Source organism: Myotis yumanensis, unplaced genomic scaffold (assembly GCF_028538775.1).
Source record: "Myotis yumanensis isolate MYYU_CA2020_CCGP unplaced genomic scaffold, mMyoYum1.0.hap1 SCAF_4, whole genome shotgun sequence".
NCBI classification, from domain to species: domain Eukaryota; kingdom Metazoa; phylum Chordata; class Mammalia; order Chiroptera; family Vespertilionidae; genus Myotis; species Myotis yumanensis.
The window spans coordinates 7,956,851-7,971,220 of record NW_027223755.1 but is presented as its reverse complement, the minus strand read 5'-3'; the positions used below and the strand labels follow the sequence as shown (position 1 = coordinate 7,971,220).

The following is a 14,370-nucleotide window of genomic DNA, read 5'->3' as shown; positions in this document are numbered from 1 at the left end:
AGCCCTGAGCAGTTGATAAATAGACCAAAAAAAAGGCAAGCATGTTAGCTTTGGCCAAAATGTAATCATTATACAATGTCACTTTCACTTAAAACTAATTTATACAATTAGTACACCCAAAATGAGACACAGGTCTGTTAAGAGTAATTATATTCTAACTGGTGCTGATTTGAGTAGCCAACTTTTAGACGTAAAGGCCGAATCTTTAAATGTGTTTGCACTTTCTCATAAAGTGACTAGGAAGGGTAAATGGGGGAAGATGTTAACACAGATCTCTTTCATTCATTGCCCTGAAGCACTGGCCACAAATAGCTATACCTTTTTGAAACATTTCAGCCTCTTACAAATTTAGGATGGTTGATAGCAATCTGTAGTAATAAAACATTATTGTCTTGTTTGATGTATTGGCATCTGAAATAGTAGTTTCTTACTTATGGGTAGCATTGATCCTACTTTAAAATATAGCTGAGAAAACTACTTGCCTACTTGGAACTTTTGACTGACCCCAAATAGAAATCCTTTGGCTAATAAACACGTAAGTCAGTGCCATGCTGTAAAAAAAAATTTTTAATGCTTTAACTTAAATTTCTAATAATGTGCCAACATAAAAAGGGCATTTTTTACAATTTCAATCTCTACCTTGGTGTTTGCCAAGATCTCCCATCAAATATAAAGAGATAATGAGAAAAAAAGCTAAGAAAATTTTGTAGCATGTAAATATAATTATAACTTCCCCCTCCCCTCCCAACATTGGATTCTTAAATTGCAGATAAGTAGGAATACAGCGGAAGAGTAGTTTGTCATAAGACCTTAGACATATTCCATTTCAGCATCTTTGGCTCCTGTTAGTAATAGTTGGTGATTAATGACTTTAGTTCATTGTAGAGATGTTCAAAGACAGTGTCCAGATTGAGGCAGGGGAGTAATGGCTTTCTTTAGTAGGCTCCCAGCTTCGAATGTATTCCTGGAAGAAGTATTCCAGCACTGTGTCACTGCCTTGGAAGTTAATGTAAAATGCTGTATGCTCACCTCGTTTTTTTTGCTTTGAATTATGGTCGTCGTCAAGACAAGCAATAGCTGCAGACTAATAGAGACCAGCTATATATAGTACCGTTCCACCGACTTTCTAGGCGTTTTGTATATATTAGCTTACTTATTCCTTAAACAAGCCTCTGAAGTGAGTGGGTAGGGATGAGGACTGTGATCCTTATTTTATAGATGAGGAGACTGAACAAGGAGACATCAAATCACTTGACCCAAAACATGCAGCTAGTAAATGCTAGAGCTGGAAGTCAGACTCAGGCTGTCTCCAACCAGAGGCCGTTCTCCTCGCCACTCTGCCCGCCCACCTTTCTCCTCTGCGGACTTTCTGACATCTTGTTAGGGATGCCAGGCGGGGAAATGTTGCTGACCTGGTGGAGGCCAAGCAAGCAGTGCCAATGCATTCATATAGCACTGTCCGTTAGATTCGGCAGAAAACTTCTAAATCTCCTACAAGTCATTAAACCACATCCCTCTCATTCACTTAACAAACACCCATTTATTTTGCAATCCTATACGTATAATAATAGAGCTCAGTGATGCGGGAGTATGTTTGGAAAAGATGCAGAAACGCTTATTCCAAATGGTATGCAAAACACCAGAAGAGTTCAGTTTCTAGGAGAGAAATGTTTCAGTTAAAGACTAGGGGAACGGAAAGTAATAAAACTTGAGCATAGAAAGCAGGCTGATGGAGAAGTAAGTTCACGATTACAAACAAATAACGTATCTAATAGGAAGAAGATAATGCCAGAATTAGAGAATCCGTTTTCTCTGTGAGCCCTGGGATCGTTTCCTAGCCCAAGGAGGACTCTCCTCAGATTGGTGAGAACCTCAGTAAGTTGGCTGAGCCGGCGGAGATAAGTTGGCAGGATGCCCCGGTGGTTGGCTTTTCGAATGGAAACTGAGGAGGTAGACGTAACAAGAAGAAGGCACTAACAAAGAACCACATAAAAAGAGCTCATTGACAGTCAGAGCGACCACTGAGTCTACACCAAAGACTTGGAATCACAAATAGACAACTTGGTAGCAAACAGAGTTAGGGGAGAAGGAAGAGCCCTTCCGTTATCTCTGGGTGCATCTCCCGTGGAGGGCCCCGTGCAAACAAAGGCTCCGTTTAGCTTGTCACTGGGCACCACGTCTACAACAGCCCTAAAAGAAATAATAGGGAAAGAACACGTCTAAACATCAACTCTTAAAGTAATATTGAGACAACAAAAATAAATTTTAAAATAAAAAATAAGCAAACATCAACTCTCTAATTTATTTGCTGTCATTCAGAAACAAACTGGAAAGAGACTAGCGAGGAAGAAGAAAATAGTTTGCTTTCCCCAAAGATAAGATGAGAAGAACTATAGCTGTTACTTAGTTTTCAAATTCTTATGTTTTAATCACTTAAACATAAAAAAGACAAAACCTATATATTGAGGTATTTTTTTTGTTCAGTCTGTTTTGTTTTGTCTTTTAGAAATAAAATGAATGTACCTTTAGTATGTAGAAATGGGAACTAGAAAATATTATGGAGGAGTAGAGACATGGGGCTTTTTTATTCAGAATAAAGCAGAGAGTTGAAAATATTTCCTACCAGTTCCTCTGCAAGCACAGGCATAGGCCCACTGGTGTGACGTCATTTCTAAGCAATGACATTTCTGACGTCCTTTCTAAGTGATGTCCAAGTCTGAGTGTGCCATGCCATGTGACACAGCCCATGTAATAGGAGCAGGCTAGCAACCCGAGAGAAGGAGCGCCAAGTGCTAAGTCCCTTTCAGAGTTCATTGCTAAAGTGTTAGATAGGAGCCTTCCAGTGCCATTGCAGACCTCTGTCTGACAAAAACCACGCTGGGAACAGTGGTTTCTGTCTTTCTCCCTCCAGGAAGCACTTTTCTTGCTTCAAATTGTAGTAAGTTAGAGTAACCTCAGACATCTCGCTGAAAGACATGGACAGTCCTGTGTCGTGTTCATGTCACAGAATGCCGACTCTCTCCACGTCCAGGGAACGGAAGGCACAATAAAAATGAAATCTCAGGCCAAAGAAATGGATCATAAACTGAGCTCGGAGGGGAGGGAATTTATAAATAGAATTGCATAGAATTGGATGGTGGTTTTACAACTAGCACCTTCCTTTGCTCTTGGCGCACACATGCGTGCATACACGCACGCGCATGCATACACACACACAAACACACACACACACAGAGTTTATGTTTGGGTTGTCCTTTTGTGGGTTTGAGAGAAATTGGTGTCTTTTTAGAAAAGGACATACTGCTTACATGTGCATAAAGCATCTTTGGCAAGAAATTTAAATTGCTCTAAAATTCGATGCAATTCCCTAATATCGATGAAGAATCCTATATAATAAAAGGCTAATGTGCAAATCAACTGAACAGCGGAATGACCGGTTGCTATGACATGCACTGACCACCAGGGGGCAGATGCTCAATGCAGGAGCTGTCCCCTGGTGGTCAGTGCACTCCCACAGGGAGAGCACCACTCAGCCAGAAGCCAGGCTCAAGGCTGGCAAGTGCAGTGGCAGTGGTGGGAGCCTCTCCCGCCTCCGCAGCAGCGCAAGATATCCCTTGGGGGGTGTCTGCCTGCCCATAGGAAGTGGGCCTAAGCTGGCAGGCGGACATCCCCTGAGGGGTCCTGGATTGCGAGAGGGCACAGGCTGGGCTGAGGGACACCCCCCCCCCCACCCCCAGTGCATGAATGTCGTGCACTGGGCCTCTAGCATATGTATAATAAACTAGTCACCATGGATGCCTCTTGAGATAGAAGCTGGGCGTCTGGAGAATGGGATGGAAGAAATAGTACTTTCCTCTAAGTAACTTTTTGAAAGTTTGACTGTGTTAACCACATTCATATATTATCTCCTAGTACTATTATCTGCTAAATAAGTAAGTGTTTTTTTTATAAGAAGATTCTATGCTATTCAGCAATTTGACAAATATTAAGTGCCACATAGCTGGCCCTGTGCTGCTATGCAATGGGGAGTCTGCCCTCAGGTAGTTTAGCAGGAGAGATGGATGAAAATGAGATGACAAAGGAATAGACAAGGTTCCTAGGTAATATTAGGGAAGTTTGTCATTAACCCTAAATGTTTTTAATGAGATCATAGTTTGCATGCCGTTCTACAAATGTCTTTCTGTATCGGCACTTTAGAGGCTCCGCTTTCTTATTAACAACCCAGATGTGCCATGTGGGAGAGAATAAGAATGTTGCTTTCGACCTGGATTCATGGGCAGGCAGTGTTATTTAGTAGCTGTGTGATCCTGAAGGAGGAGTTTACTGCTCCGACCTCACTTTCCTCACCTACCATTGCTCAGATAATATGCACTGCACATTTCCACCGTGTGCCAGCCACTGTTGTGAGTGTTGTTAGTATGTTAGCTTTATTTCGTCCTCACAGCATACCAGGGAGGGAGGTATTCGTAATCTCCGTTTACAGATGAGAAAACTGAAGCTCCGATTCTTATCCCACAGTTGAAGCATATTGACTGGGATTCCAATCCACCATTCTGGCTCCACGTTCACACTCAATCACCACGGTGTCCTGGGTGCTGGTGGCTGTCCTCGGGGCATGTCCATGATTGTTTTATTGCAGCAATTAGCTAAGGGTGTGCATGGAAGTATGAGCAGGAGGGAGGGAGAGGAGAGGACGAATGGAGCCCTCTTGACGAGGGTCATCCTGAGTCCTGGTGATTGGTTGTTAGGGAGTGTTGACAGGAAAGGTGGACCGTAAGCCGATGGTCCAACTCCTGGCTGGGGTGACTGAGGCATGATGGTGCCGTCAGTAGAGGTAGAATAGAGGAAGACATAGGAGGGGGTGATGGTACGATCAGGTAGGGCCGTGTTGAGTTTGAGATGTGGGATGCCACGGCAGTGGAGACAGTGCAAGAGGCTCCCCATAAGGATTTGGAAGGTATTCTTACCATCTCTATCCAGCCGGAGCAAGGACTGGAGCTGTCCTTGAATGCTAAATAAATAAGGATCCATGAATCAGGTTCTCCTACGCAAACACTACTGTAACTGGGTCTATTCGCAGAACAGTGTGAACTCCATGTCCTTCTTTATGACTAAAAGCAATCATCTCCCCGCAATGCCACTGTGGAATTGTCTCTCCGACACATGAACTATCTAGGGAGGCAGTCAGTTCAGCCACACAGGCCCAGGGATTGGCCAGCCATCAGCGACTGCACCGGAGCGACTGGTGGTGGGACCAACAGGCCAACTCCTGAGTCAGTGGTGTGGGCACAGCCTGGTACCCACGCCAACATCCCTCTGCTAACGGAGAAAAGGCATCACCACACAGTTCGAACAACAGGAATCCAGTGAACAGATTCCGGGTTCAGATTTCTGGTTTCTTCAACACTCCCTGGGAATGGGAAGGGAGAGAGGGAGATTCAGGGGCTGGGAGGGAAGGGTTAGGCCCTCAGAGCCGAGAAGCGGGGATTGCAATGCCCTGCTCTGCAGAAATGACACAGGAATAGGGTGTAAGGCCTAGAGCCTGATGTTCCTCTGCTGCTGCTTCTGCAGGGGCAGAACCCCAAGAAGCTGTCAGGGGAGCAGTCCCTGCCATGTGCTCAAGGCACACGTGGATCCCGGCCTCTCTCCCACCTTCTCATAAAGCATTGGGGGTGTGTGTGGTGGGGGGTGGTGCCTCCTATGGTGGGTGCAGTCTGTGCAGCCTGGCGGAGAGGCTCAGAGCTACGGACTCCGGACACTTAGGTTCATGTCCCACTTCTGGAACTGCGCCTGTTGCTTCATGGGAAACAGAGTAATTCTAACACCTCTGCCAAGATGTGTATCTCAGCGTGGCCCCTTACAGCCACGGAACCTTACACACTGTCTTCAGCGCCGGGCAGGCAAAATGTCCATAGAAACTGGAGAGCCCTGGTCCTTGGCTTCCGTCTTTGCTCTGGCGTCGAGTGAGAACACTGATTTGATGAGGCTGGTCTGCAGGGAACGGAGACCCAGGGACGGGGCGGCGGGGGACGGGGGGAGTGAAGAGGGGGCAGGAAGGGGACAGGCAGGTCCCCTGGTTTAGGTCTAGAAGTGGCTTCTGTTTCCTTGGCTAAGAAGAGAGCCAAGAGGGTTGTAGGAAGAGACTTAATAGTTGTAAAGGGCTCTGAGAGGCAGAGATGAAAGGCTCTTAGTAAGTGATACCATCATTTTCAATCCCTCACCTACCCGGCCTCCTGAGCCAAGGCAGAAAGTGATCGCAGGCCGCACCTCCCACAGCTCAGGGGAGGGGGCGACAGCTCAGGGGAGCGGGTGCTGGACAGCAGGCGCCTCTCAGGACAAGGGGGAGCTGCTGAGAAAATGTTTCCTGCTCCACAGTGTATGTTCTTACCACCTGGGCCAGGGGAGAGTACACCTCCCTGGCCCTCCTTCCTCCAGTTTTGGTGTCTCCTGCTCATTCACTGCCCCACCCCCCTCCTGCCGGGCGAGAGAAGGGATTCGGGAACTTTAGGAGAAATGTTGCTGGTTTCTAGCACCGTTGGTAAAGGTTATGTTGAAGGCGTGGTCTTCCGAGAGTCCCTCTGGATTTTATTTTGCTGTTTTCTTCCTGTTCATACAGATAATAAGCAAACTGAGCAGGTGATTTCAAAAGTGTTTCTCTTTCGAGTAGGTAATCAAATAGGCAGGTGTGTCCAGAGCAACTGCCTGCAGTACTAATACCTCCCCCTGTGGCGGTGTGGTGGCCGGCAAAGCCCTGTGTCCCACCCGCTTACAGCAGTGCGTCCAGGACCAGCCCTCCCCCTGCTGATCGGTACCTGTACCTGCGAGTGTCCGGATGCGGCTGAGAAAGCACGGAGAGCCTTCAGTCCTGGTGACAGACCCGGCTCTGCCATCAACTAACTCACCTTACAATTTAAGACAAATCTCTGGGCCTCTATCTTTTCAACAGCGAAGTACATTTACACCAGTGTCGGCTTCCAACTGCAGAACTCTGTCGTTAAAAGTCCGATTTGCCGTCCTCTTCAGCAGAATGTGTGGGATGGATCGACAAGTGTTTTCTAGTCCAGGACACTGTGCAATAGGAAGGACCTTCTTCCGACACTGACCACCTCCCAATCCGTCCCATCCAGTCTAACCAGCAGCCTCTTTGTCTGGCCTTGACTTCCGAGGACCTCTGGGTGTGATGCCAAGGCTAGAGGACACAGTGAGGCACACCTCCGCGCGGCCACGGCTCCCTCCCGCCCTCGGCCCGGCCCCCATAAATCAGAGGGAAGCCCTGGGCCTCTGTTTGTGCTCCAGAGTAAACAGGCCGGGGAAGAGCCTAGCTGTTTGGAAGCGGCGACTGGAATGTCAGCACCGTCTCCAAACCGTACATTCCAGGTGCCGGGCACTCGGTATTTATGCAACACGGACATGCTGTCATTCATCAAGCATTTGGCCTGGCAGCTCGGTGAGCAGTATCATTGCCGTGAGATGAGGAAACACACCAAGAACTTCAGGACACAAAGTTCCGTCATTGCGCTCACCCAGGAAAGAAATTATGAGTTTATGTCAAGCGCTGGTGCTGTCAAAATTGCCCAGAGCTTATTCCCTAGGCCAGTGGTCGGCAAACTCATTAGTCAGCAGAGCCAAATATCAACAGTACAACGATTGAAATTTCTTTTGAGAGCCACATTTTTTAAACTTAAACTATATAGGTAGGTACATTGTTATTCACTTCATTAGGGTGCTCCTAAGCTGGCCTTTGCTAAAAACGTCCTCAATCTGATTGAGGTACGTTCGCTGAGGTCGACCCCTTCCAACTCTCCCATCCACACTCGTCTTGTATACTTGTTTCGTCTGTCTCCTTTCGTTCATCCTCACTATATGTCCAAACCATCCCAACATACCTTTCTCAATCCTCGACACTACATCTTCTTTCACTCCACAACGTTCCCTAAAATTAACTTAATAAACTTTACTTAAAGTTTTAAGTCAACTTCGCACTGTACGTGCGTGTCCGCACGTGGTATTTTGTGGAAGAGCCACACTCAAGGGGCCAAAGAGCCCCATGTGGCTCGCAAGCCATGGTTTGCCGACCACTGCCCTAGGGAGACCAAGACTCTTCCCACCACGATGCCCCCTCAAGAGGTGCACTCCAGTGTCTTTGAGACCAAACGGAGAAGAACAAAGCGCCAGAACCAGATAAAGGAAGGCGCACCCTGGATGGAATAAGATAAGGTGGGGACGGGCACTCCTTTTTCTCACTGGGCATCATATCAAAGATTCGTAGGTAAATTGAGGAGCCGCGAGCTGAAAGGCACTCTTGAGTTTTGAATTTCAAGGCTGAGTTTCTGTCTCCAGAGAGGGCAACTCCATTCTTCCTGTCCCTGAAGAGACTTCTCCGGTTCTCCAGCGATGATGCCAGGCCGCAGCCTGCTGCCTCCCAGGGGAAGGCAATGGGCTGTTAGTGAGCGACTTTGTGTTCGGAATCTTGTAAGATGAAGCTCATTTATCCCTAATGAGAGTAGCGATGGACAGTTGCTGCCCTTCTCACCCCAAAAAGATGGCCCCTGCTTTTAGCATCTCTTGAAATTCCATCTTTAAAGCGAGGAAGGCAAAACCCCAGTGATATATATGCTTGCCGGTGTCTTCCGCTTGCCGCCGAGTGTGAAGGTGGAGGCATCAAGAAGGAAATGACGAGTCCTTTAAGATTCTGCTTCTGGCCCAAGCTGTCTGTATCGATTTATTTATTTTTGTGCTCTGAGATTTGCTTTCTTAAGGCAAATGAAGTAGTCGTGTAAACAAAGCTGAGAGTCAATAAACTTCCCAGGGCTTTGTAAGTTCTGGCGTTGCGGTGCTTTGCACAATATGATGGATGATGAGCCAGCGTGTCACCTCTGCCGCGTGGCTTGCCATGTGAGATTTCAGCCCTGGTACCCTTGCAACTCCAACGGCTAACAGCCCATGAGCCTATCTATAACGATTGAGTTCAAAGTTTTTTTTTACAGTCACTTCCTGGTCTCCAGAAAAAGAAGCTGTTTGGTCAGAAAGTGATCCACTCACCACAGACCTGAGCACCAGTGGCTTTCCTCGGTGTGGCCCCAATTAAGTAAACTCCCCGTGGAAGCAAACTCAAGCAGCGTCGAGGAGCAGCCAACCCAGACCCAAAGCGACGCTTTAGGGCGATCGAAGCATCTAACAGAGAAGATGTAGGAGACACTGCAGTCAGATTTTTTAAAAAAATTGTGGGCCATTTCTTTTTGCTTATTGCTTTTGTTATGTTACCTGTGAAATGCCTACAGGTATTCTGCCCCAAATCAAAAGGTGCAAAACGGTATAGAATGAGAGAGTGGGAGTGTTCCACCACCCATGTCCCCAGGTGCTCAGTGAAGCCTCTTATCAGTTTCTTCTGTGCCTTTAGCGTTCTTTTATGAGCATAAAAATGCACACTTTTTTTTTTTTTTTGCCTTTTGTATACAAATGGTAGCATGGTGTACACAGCCCACTTCACACCTGCTTTTTTCACTTTGCACTGTTTCTTGGCTCTTATTCCTTGTTCACACAGAAAACGCCTCCTGATCTGCTCTGGGGCTGCATTGTAGGGGTGCACCATGTTGTTTAAGCAGTTCCCAGTGGATGGACACTTAGGTTGGTTCCAGCCTCTAGATGTGATCTTTTTAATGGTGTAGTGAACAATTTTGTATCATAGTAATCTCACCCAGGTGACTGTGAGCCACATCCCTTAGAAATGAAATTGCTGAGACTGAGGGCATATAAATTGGGGGTTTTGATAAATATTGCTAATTTATACCCCATAGAGGTTGCAATTTACTCCCCCAGATGGTGGGATTTAGAAAGCAGTTTGGCCCACGGTTGCCGCTGCAGAGGTACGGATGAGCGTGCTTTGCCAGGTGAGGGCTGGCAAGCCCACGGCCCACGAGCCGAAGGTACAGGGCAACTTGGAAACTTTACGTAAATCCCATTTCCAGTTTCTACTCCTCGGAACGATATTTTTGACCAGAAAGTAAGATAATGGGTTCCAAGGATTTTATTTCCGATTATTATTATTTCTCAAATAGAATATTTTAAAAATATATTTATTTTTATTGATTTCACAGAGGAAGGGGCGGGGGGAGAGAGAATCATCGATTGGCTGTCTCCTGCACGCCCCACACTGGGGATCGAGCTGCAACCCAGTCATGTGCCCTGACTGGGAATTGAACCATGACCTCCTGGTTCATAGGTTGATGCTCAACCACTGAGCCACACTGGCCGGGCTAGAAGATATTTTTAAATGACAATGCCTTGGACCTTTAAAGACAAGTAGGGTTATTAGTAAATTAAATTTCCATTCTGCATAACCTATGTTAGTGCCATATTAGAAAGACAGCACCAGGCCTTGTTTGAGGGACCAGGATCTATCACTCCTCGTTTGTGAATCTAGAAATAGAAGCATGAGTCGTCATAGTTCAGTCAAGAACCAGTTTCACAGATCATGAGAGAGGAATGGCAGTTTGGAAGAGGGTTGTTCCTGCGAGTAGGCTGCTTTGCTCACGGAGGGCAGTGGGAATAAGCCTTACTATGTAACACAATGATTCCTCCATCCGGGACACTGTTCAGCACCAGCTGGGGGCCAGGCGCTCATGAATACTGGTCATCTGAACAGCAATAGTCATTCTGAGTGTTCATTCATTCAACAAAAAATTGAGCACCTACCGTGCCAGGAACTGTTGTGAGGGCTTAATATACAGTGAACAAAACTGAAAAATAATAAACAAAGAAAATCTCTGTTCTCATGGAGCTTATATTTCAGCAGACAGATAATAATAAACAATAAGCATAATAAATTAGAAAATTATATTGTGTTTTGGAAGGTGATAAAGACTGAAAGAAATAAAGCGAGATAAGGGAAAAGACAGTTCAGGGCAGACCTTATGAAGAAAGATGACATTGGAACTAAATCTTAAAGCAAGTAAAGCTCGTGACTATCTGGGAAGAGTTCTAGGTGGAGAGAAGAGCTAGTACAAAGGCCATAAAGTGGGATCGTGTGAACAAGGAGGCAGATGTTGCAACAGAGGTGAAGGGAGAAAGAGATGAGGTCGGAGCGTCGTGGGGCTAGGGAGGCAGGCCAGGTACAGACATTGCATGGCCTAGGCTTTCACTCCCAGGGGATGGGGAGCCAGTGGAGGGAGCAGAGAGGGGGTCTTAAAGGGCCCCTCTGGGTGTTATGCTGGGAATAGACTGTGGGGATCCAACGTGGAAGCAGGAAAACCAGTTAGAAGGTACCACAGTAGTCCAGGCTAAAAAGAGGGTGATGTTTAAACCCTTCTTTGTTTACAAATTGGGGAGGAGGGGATCTGAGGCATACAGAAGATCACATGAGAGGTAAAGGCAGGGCTGGAGCTAAAATCCCAACATCACTCATTCACAAACATCTTGAAAGCATCTTGTCTACATCACAGGAGAAGTAGCTTGGTGAATAGGAGTAGAGATGTTGCAGGTTACACAGACCCCTAACCACTCCATGTAGCTCACCTGTCAGAGCAAGTGGGACCTGTGACCTTGCTTCTAACCAAGAGAATATGGCAAAGGTGATGGATGTCACTCTGGCGATTTTGCTACATCAGACAGTGTGTCTAATACATTGCATTTTATGATAGTTGTAATCTTGAGACAGAGTAGTGCTAGGTTTGTTTTGTTGTTGTTACAAAAATGGGGGAAAAAATCCCTACCTGAGAAATAGTAGTATTTTGTCATGTGAAACCAGTGATCCACTATCAACAAAAATGTTTGATGCTTTTATTTCCTTGAGCGGTCTTGCATACTAGTGGACAGCATGGCCCCTTTCTGGCTAAAGATCGATAGGCCAAGTTTTGCTGAGTCAGAGTTTAGATGCCCGTTGACTGGTGGGCAGTGTAAGGCTGGCAGAGCGAGTGGGCCCATCTCAGGTGGGCGTTTGGTGGCTTTCTTATGGCCAGCCTCGGAGCGTGAGGCCTCCCAAGATCAATGCCACGTTACTTTTAGATTCTCTGCTGGCATCTGAGCAGTCTGGGGGCACCCTCTCGTTTTCTGGAGAATTTTGCATTCTGAATAATTACTCTAGAAGGCACTGGTCTGCCAAACTGCTCATGACCCAGTTTGGAGATGAGGTAGGAACTTTACTAATATTTCACTATTTCACTAAACTCCAGCGTTTACTAAAAGATAAATTGGGTGATTTGCTCCAAATTTTACTTCAAACTGCCCTCATTTTTTAACTCTTAAATATTTTCTGGCTTCCTAACATTTTCAGTGTATTTTTTTTGTTTGTTTTTGTTTTTCAGATTAAATATGGACCAAATTCTTAAAATAGGTCTTTGGCTTTTAACTTGTGTGTGTGGCTTTCAGACCCACGACGTCCTCTCTCTGGGGCTCCAGTGTGCACATTGTGTCTTATTTAGAAAGCAGAGTGACATTTAATCTCCCAAAGAAGTGTTTGTTGTGTAGACTCCCCAGGGGAAACAGGAGACCCCTGATGGACTCTCTTCTTGAGCTTTCCACAGTAGGAGACAGAAAGTACTTAAATAAAAAGGCATCTTTTTTCGTAGCATTCAACCAGCAGAGTTCGTTTTGATCACCTTAAGCGGCCCAGTTATTTCCTAGATTCTAGAAATCTTGTTAAAATGTGAAAACAGGAATGAGAGAAGACCGTTGACTGAGAGTGAGCAGTCTGGACATTGCCTGTGACATCTGTGTATTGCAAAATGACACCAAGGTGGAAACTTAGCAGAGTCTGCTTCAGCCCTCACCAATCCTGTTGGGAAGTCGTTCTGATTATTACTGTTATTTTTGCAGAGTAGTCAATAATGAGCATCCGTTCTTTGACACTAACGGTCGGGTGGCCGCAAAGGGCTTTATTGGCTCTGGAAACTTCAATCAATGTGCTGCACCTAAGTGCCCGCTAATGGGGCTCCGCTCTGCAGGGGCCATGAGCTGCTTCCCCCCCCCCTCCCCCCGGAAGCAGGCCTCCCGCCCTGCCCCTGGAATTGATATGAAGGTGGAGGGGGGACTCTGAGAAGCCTGAGCATCAGGCTGTGAGAACGTGTTTCAGGGGGAGCTTTTTGTTGCTGGGGTAGAATGTGATCAGAAACCTGAAGTGCTCACCCAAAAAAGCAGATTCGCATTCAGAGCATTTCCTCTTGATTGGATGCTGCTAGCCAGCCAACCTCATCACACCAACTTCACCCTCATGCTGCGGTGGGAGCAGAAAGCCGAAGAAAAAGGTTTTTAAAAAAATGTGTATTTTTATTGATTTCAGAGAGGTAGGGAAAGGGAGAGAGAGATAGAAACATCAATGATGAGAGAGAATCATTGATTGGCTGCCTCCTGTGTGCCCCACACTGGGGAATGAGCCCACAACATGAGCATGTGCCCTAACCAGGAATTGAACCGTAACCTTCTGATTCATAGGTCAATTCTCAACCACTGAGCCACGCCAGCCAGGCAAGAAAAAGGTATCTTGTTTGAAATTGGTATTTTGTTTGAATTGAAAAATACTAGGTGTTGACTTCATTAAGTAAGATCAACAAAACCTTTTCCCAGCTTAAGCTCTACAATGAGTTAACCTAATTCAAAATAGAACAAAAAGCCAGTCATTGTATCGTGTACTCACTTGGGCCCTTTAAGTTAGTAGCATGACCATAGTGAGTAGGAGTCTGGGGCCTGGAGTGGGATAAGTGGGTGTGAAGACTCCCTGGGCACTCAGCTGGCCTTGGGGAAGCAGGCTGACCCCTCTCTACATGGACCACTGCTCCAACCTGTGCCCTCTGGGAGGTTCCGCCAGTTTACCTGACCTCTCAGTGACTCCGGTCCTTCCTCTACTAGTCGTCCCGGCCTGCACTGATCTTTGAGGCAGTGTCCTTGTGAGGACCTGGCGTCTTGCACGTGCTGAGAACTGTTAGTTGTGGTCATTACCCACGGGAACCTGAAGCAGGTAATGTCCTTTCCACCTTTGCTGCTGATGCTTTCCAAGAATTTAAATGTGTGCTGTGGAGGGAAAAGGCGGGCTATTTTCATTAATAAATTTCATACAAGTTAAATCATGCCACAAAAGGGGATTTAGTGTAGCCCTTTTAAATAGTGACATGGCACAAATAGCCATATGTTGAGGTCCTCATGGGTAGGATCTGTAATGGGTTTCAAGATGTGCTGGGTGCCCCCAGGACACCTCTAGCAGATCCAAGATTATCACTCCAATGTTCCCACAGTTTAGAGGCTAGAGATGCTGAACACCCAGGAGCTAGACTCAGGCTGCAAGGCTGTGTTTGTGTTGAAGAGGCATTAAAGGTAGTAGAAGGCTTTGTTTAGAATCCCTCACTTCCTGGCTCTGTAACCTTTAGTAAGATGAATTAG

The 14,370-nt window shown here is 46.3% G+C and overlaps 1 protein-coding gene across 1 annotated transcript in view; it reads left to right on the top strand.

The window, feature by feature from the left end:
• Positions 1 to 14,370, top strand: part of SLC1A3 (solute carrier family 1 member 3) — a 73,243-nt gene that overhangs the window by 2,252 nt on the left and 56,621 nt on the right. The window lies entirely within an intron of this gene.